At 39.7% G+C, this 6,376-nt stretch overlaps 1 long non-coding RNA gene across 1 annotated transcript; it reads right to left on the reverse strand.

Annotated features, from left to right (window-relative positions):
* Positions 1-520: 520 nt before the first annotated feature.
* Positions 521-6,176, reverse strand: LOC111254707 (uncharacterized). The gene is made up of 2 exons (XR_015318464.1): positions 5,882-6,176; positions 521-2,255 (listed from the first exon to the last, which is right to left on the reverse strand). It is a non-coding gene; the product is annotated as an uncharacterized LOC111254707 (long non-coding RNA).
* Positions 6,177-6,376: the final 200 nt, after the last annotated feature.

A 6,376-nucleotide genomic window follows, 5' to 3' on the forward strand; every position in this document is an offset into this window, starting at 1 on the left:
CAGGCGGAAGTTAAGGCAAAATGGGCATTTCGACAATTACGCTGGACTGGTAACGGACATACCATAATAACCCCACATTGCTAAAAAAGGCCGGCGTGACGCATACGTACCAAGGCCAGTGAGGTCCTTCTTCAAGTGCTGATCTTAGACAACTAAGCGAAACGCTATCGTCATCGCGATCGCTAAAAGAGTTCAACGGACGGGGCATACCAAACAGTGTTGATTGAGCGGTAGATTTGTTCTATTATAATTAAGTACTGTGTTTATATTTTCAAAGGTTGCTAGTCCTTACTTGTTTTCAAACACAATAGAAATGGACGAAATATTCGTAATTTCAGAATATACACAGGAATAAACTGTTCGCTGTTGTGTGACAACATACCAGCAAAAGGCTAGGGCTTTTATATCCTAATAGGGCCCTAATTAGGATCGTAACATAACCCGACGCTTATCGATAAGTGGCTAGGACGGTCATTGCTTTAAACCGTGGCCAATACGATGGAAAAGAAAAGGCAATAACAAACTGGTCAATAATCATATATTTTCGTAAAATCGTTGCACTAGTCCAAAAGGCTGTACATTATCTATGTCGCTCAGAGATACGATTTTATTTATAACGTTCAAATATAAATATGTACATCAAATAGGAGAACAGTCTTAGCCGAAATTTCCAATATAGGCATACAAATGCGCTTTACCATTTTTCTTGTCTCTTATATACCTATGTTTACAGAGGTAGAGGAAATCTATCTATTCAGTCATATGCACAGCAAACACGCGGCATTCTATATCGTAGTTCATTATATCGTTTCGTACCGCTCCTAGCATCGTGCCTTTGACCAGTAGCTTCGGTACAAAAAGTAGTCGTTGGTTTCTATTTTGGAGAAGTTTGCATGCGCATGGAATAGCTACATAATAATTGTAACGAGTTTCCTTTGGAAACGTCCATAATTTCCCCGCCACATGTTTACTAGTATGATTTACAAAGTATTCTTGTATCGATCGACTTCCATTGTGTGCTCCGTGTCTAATACCTAGACAAATAGCAATTGAAGCAATAGAACGAAGCGTGACAATGAAGTGGCGTTTTCGGGGTCCAGACGCGTGTCACATGCTCCATTATACGTTTCATAAATGATAAACGATTGCCTGCATTTTGTAAGGGATCTAATAACGATGCAAGGAAATCACCTTTAAAATATGACAAGCTCCCACCACCGTCAAGCCATTCCAGTTTGACATTGTTTTAACGTCATCATCACCGTCGTCTGCGACCTATCGACCTATATACGTCCCCTATACAACAGTATATGCTTACTTACTTTATGCTGAAAATTGTTTGTCTCTGAGTCGAAGAGCCAAGCCCCTCTTGGCATAACTACAAAATAGCTATTTTTAGAGTAGGTTAGATATGGTAATTAGATATCGCCGCATCGGTACCTACGGGAACTGTATAAGTATGTAGCACTGTCTCCGTACAGTGAGAAGCAGGGTATGTATGTATACCTTACGCTATTAGGCTCAAAATGAGGGTCTTCATGGGCTAATACAGGCAATGCGTTATAGAGCTACAGCTCGAAGTGTATCCACGCGAATGGTTCACTGCTGACTCAGTTAGCGCAGTATGGATTCAGATCTTTATTGGGCAGTAGTTTATATAGGCCATCAGTGGATGTAGATTCCTTGAATTCTTCATCGAGTTGGCGAATGCCCTCCTGAACTTCCTGCGCCTTTGCAGTAAGTGCCAAAACAAAGAGCGCATCTTCATAACGCGCCCTAAGGTCACGCGCGTCGCTTTCCATCTGCAGTATTTCCGAGTCAGGGACAGGTCCTGGTCGATATTTATCAAAAATGTCTGCGCGCCATTTGGCATGAACACATGCGACAAGCTCCATGGCTTTCTCACATATCTCGCTTGAATCAATTTGCAATTGCTCAAGGCCGCAGTGTTCTTCGGCACTACAAACTATTCTCAAACTATCCTCGATAATGGGTCTGGCTGGCGATTTTATGCTTCTGGAATCATGGCCACACGCACCTTGCCAGCTCGAAGGCTGTCTACTGCTCTCTCTCGTCGCTGGCTGTGATAGGTTCGACAGCATAATCCGATTAGGCCATTCTGCAAAGGGTTGTCCTCGTTCGATAACACGTTCTGGGTCAAAGTATTTCACGCGGATATGACGAAACGCAGATATTTGACCGCTTGCAACTGTCTGATTGTCACATGACGGTTCATCGACGTACACGTCTCTGTCCTGAAAGACAATGTATCAGTGGCAAAAATCCTACATAGTTATACACATATCATATCGCGTAATGGGAAATAGCAGAACGTGCGTATCGGTGTTCTTTACGCACAATTAAAGCCAACTGTAGATGTAAGAAAATCGCTAACAGAACGTCTTTAAAACTCCGTTCGAGCTTACGTAAATGGCGATTTCCCATTTGTTTTTAAACGAGCGGAGCTCTTTGAGAGAAAGATCCGGAAGCCAATTTCAGTAGAACGTTTCGGCGAGGGAATTAATCGAATACTGTTCCATTGTGAACTTCGTGTTTTTGATTCCTGCTTGTTATAGATAACAGCTTGTTTGCGGAGAAATGGTTTAACTCCTTCCTGTATTACAAAATGATATATATATATACTCAACTGTAATCTACACACGGTTGGCATATAAAGCGAACTGGGAACTGACTACCTATTGGTGGAATAGTTCGCTAGGTTGCCAGAGCTTCTACTGGGTTTTACCGAGTTGAGAGTTTTACGGAGAGAACTCCTACTGGTACTGAATGCTTCCCAAATATTACCATTATTATTGTCATCAATCACCTGCTCTGAGCACCAGGATACGGTTATTTCAAAGATAATATATGGAATCGAATTCATTGTACCCATATGCATGTGAAAGCGCAAAATTTTTCGAAAAAAAATTCGAAAAATTAGCTTATCGTTTTCCAGCGTACCGTTGCGCTCGTTACGTGCAGCTGCACGATAACCATTGGTACAATCAGCCAACTTAATATACCTAACGTTTATTTACATTATCTTCTTACGTGGTAAGCGTTATAAATAACTATTAATATACTAAGTAACATCTATTGAGTGTAACACTAGTATGCCAGTGCACTACGTATTCAAATGTTTGACGCCGGAATATGCATCTATGTATAGAAAACTATTTGTTCTTGTTTGAAGTACAACACAAATAGGCTGTAAGTTACTGAACCCTTTTTCTCGATCATGAAGTTTATTTTTTCGTTATCCTCGCAAGTTCTTTCCGTGATAACCCCTTTTCCCACTAAACCCAAGATCACACTAGGTAGTCCAGGTTGGAAAGCAAGCGTAGAGCGATTGGCCGCATGCAGTAGCGCTTTAGGTCAGCACCGGGCGTAAAGCTCGAGACACTTAGTGGACCGCTCGTTTCTGTGGACTTCTGCCTAGCCTTGCCCGCGTAGTACGTGTGTATATGCAATCGTGATATCGAATCAGAGGAAGAAAATTTGCCTGTCATAGCCAACTGTGGTCTAGAGCGTAACTAGATATGAAGACTGGAGATTCTTCTCGTGATAAGTCTGTTGACGACACTGGAAGCAAAACTGAAGTGACAACTTAAAAAAGAAAGAAAAAAACGAATAACCCAAAAAATAAATAAATAAATAAATACAAATAGACTGATAAGTAGCCAGAAAAGGACATGATTTGACAGATGCGACATTCTTTTAGAAGGCATCGATTTAGACCTATTCCATAGCAAAAACAATGAGAGACATATTAAAACCATAATTAATCAAAAAAAAAAAAACAAAGCATTGGTTTTACAGTAGAAACACGTTAGCTCATGTCTCCCTGTGTGATTACATTGTATCTCACTGTATTTTGTCTAAGACAGAGCAAACGAAGAAAATCACGTGACATTCATCTATGAACATTGCGTAATGCAAACAAACGTCTGTTAGAGGACTTATATTTTACTATAGAACAACACGCACAAACAGATTGTTATTTTTTGGAAAACAGAAAGTTAATCGTCTCCGTGCGGATATATATCCACACTTATATATACGGACATATAATAAATAAAATTCCAATGCGTAGTCTCCTCGATATTCTTTTCTATAATAGATGTTTCTCCGCAAAAACACGGCTTGACGTGTGACAAAAAAATGTGTGTATCAAAACAAGACATTCTTGTCCGGGACCACTGATGTATGTTTAGATCCACAAGTATCGACATTTTTAGGAATATGCCCCAGTGCACTTGACGAAATATGCTTATTGCCAACGGGCTCTAAGTAATTTCTGTCCTTGTCAGACGATGAAAGAATGACCCTCGATACAAATCCTGACCATAGTATATAATACGAAGAGTAAATCTGTCAAAGTCTCCCGTCGTTTACTTGCCGACTAATGTTCTCTTAGAATAAGTATGTTTTTCGGTCTTTCGGCAATCGTCTGTTTGGCTATTTGTTCCAGCTGTAATAATGCTAACTTGGGATTTTCGCGTTACGAAAGGCGTCGAACACACAGATGTATGTACTTTTCAATTTTCCATAATGAAAAATCTGTAGCAACAAAGTAAGCAAGTAAGAATAAAGAAACGCATTTATCATATCTACAAATACTCGCAGATACCACTCGTCCCGCCGAGCTGATTTCAGAGTCGTTCAATATACGTCTCTAACATAAACATTTCTACAAATGACCCAGAGATCTCTAAATGCGTTATATGTAGAATAACAAATGCAGTTTCGATCGAACTAACTTTTAATCTAGGCTTTATATTTGCAGAGGTATACAAGTGGTAAAAACAAATGTAGGTCTTCGCGTCGGTACTCAATCGGAAGTAATAGCTTTTAATGATGAAGTCAGTGGTTATCTTGTAATAATTTTAACAGTATAACGGTTAGATAATTTTGAGAAAATGATAGTAACAGGAGACTTGCAAGTTACAAGACGATATACAGGAATGCTGCCTCGCTCGATAATCCGAGTATCGAAAAGATAAATTTCAGTAAAGGCCCACTTAATAAACAACTGCTGCATTTTTATCAAGATACAATGTATTTGCAACGAATTTTTTTATTCCGCTTCGCATGCAATCGGCCTACTCTTCCCAATAACAACAACAACAACAACAACAAGCATGAATCGTGATGATTGGGATCAGGCAGTGTTACTACCTTTTTTTTGGGTGTGTATCATAGCGGACTCGATGCTAAGAGGACCAATAGCGATATCTCTCCTTAAAAATCTTTCTCAGATAGAATGTCGTACACTCTATTCAATGGAACACATCATTTGTCGATTAATTGGTCCGGCAACAAATACGTCGTCGAACATAGCCGTGTGTTTGGCACACCTCTGAAACGGGTTTTGCAGATCTGTGGAGATTACAGCCCATTCAATGTGTCTTGTCCAACGAACGCGCATCTTCAAGAGCAAATCTGATAAACTCAAGTGACATACTAAGAAACGATATACCTCAGTTCAGAAGAAGGTGGTGAATCCTACTTCACATAGTAATACGTTCATGAGCCGACATCTCAGTGTATACTACATACGTACACGGATAGTCACTCGGCACCCAGCCAGTTTCAAATATATGAGTCTCTTTGAAGTGTTGACTAGAAACTTGGACGGGATAAAAGCTCGCACGCCGCATCTTAATGATTAATTATATAATAATTATAATCTCAATAATTATAGCGCAATAATTATTTATATATATATATATATATAAATAAAATATTGAAGCTATTCAATCGACTGGGTAGTTCGGTGGAAGTGCGTGGCGCATTTAGGTTGCGGCTTGTTAATATTAATTCATAAATAAAAGACTGCGATATCTACCTGTAAATGATAAATTATCAATTTTCGACTTACCATCCCGGATGAACTACCCGCTCATTGCGGCCAACGTGTCACTCGGGGGGAAAAATACGATGAGCACAACGGTTCCATGCTTTCTATGACAAATGATCTGGCTAGTTTTTTCGTGGCCGAACAGCTTCGTAAATATAGCAGATCTGTAGCGTCAGACTGTAGCCAATTCAGTGTCGATCTGAGCATGTACACGTGGATTTTTCATACGAACAGCGTCTTTTTATCTCGCATCATAACATAGACGTCCACGAACACCTTCCTCCGCTAATAACATAGCACATATTGCTCGATATGCACGCAATATGCAAAGTGTCAACCCGATATCAGTCGTCTTTTTGCCTGAAGCCGAAAAGAAATTCTCTAGCGGATGGTGAGACTGCTAATGTTTGTTGCAGAGACAAAAAAATGCCAGTGTTTTTTTGTTTTTCATCACGACACAACCTTTGGGTCTTTGTACAGACAAAACATACACATAATTACCTAGCATGAAATGAA

Source organism: Varroa destructor, unplaced genomic scaffold (assembly GCF_002443255.2).
Source record: "Varroa destructor unplaced genomic scaffold, Vdes_3.0 BEIS01000001.1, whole genome shotgun sequence".
NCBI classification, from domain to species: domain Eukaryota; kingdom Metazoa; phylum Arthropoda; class Arachnida; order Mesostigmata; family Varroidae; genus Varroa; species Varroa destructor.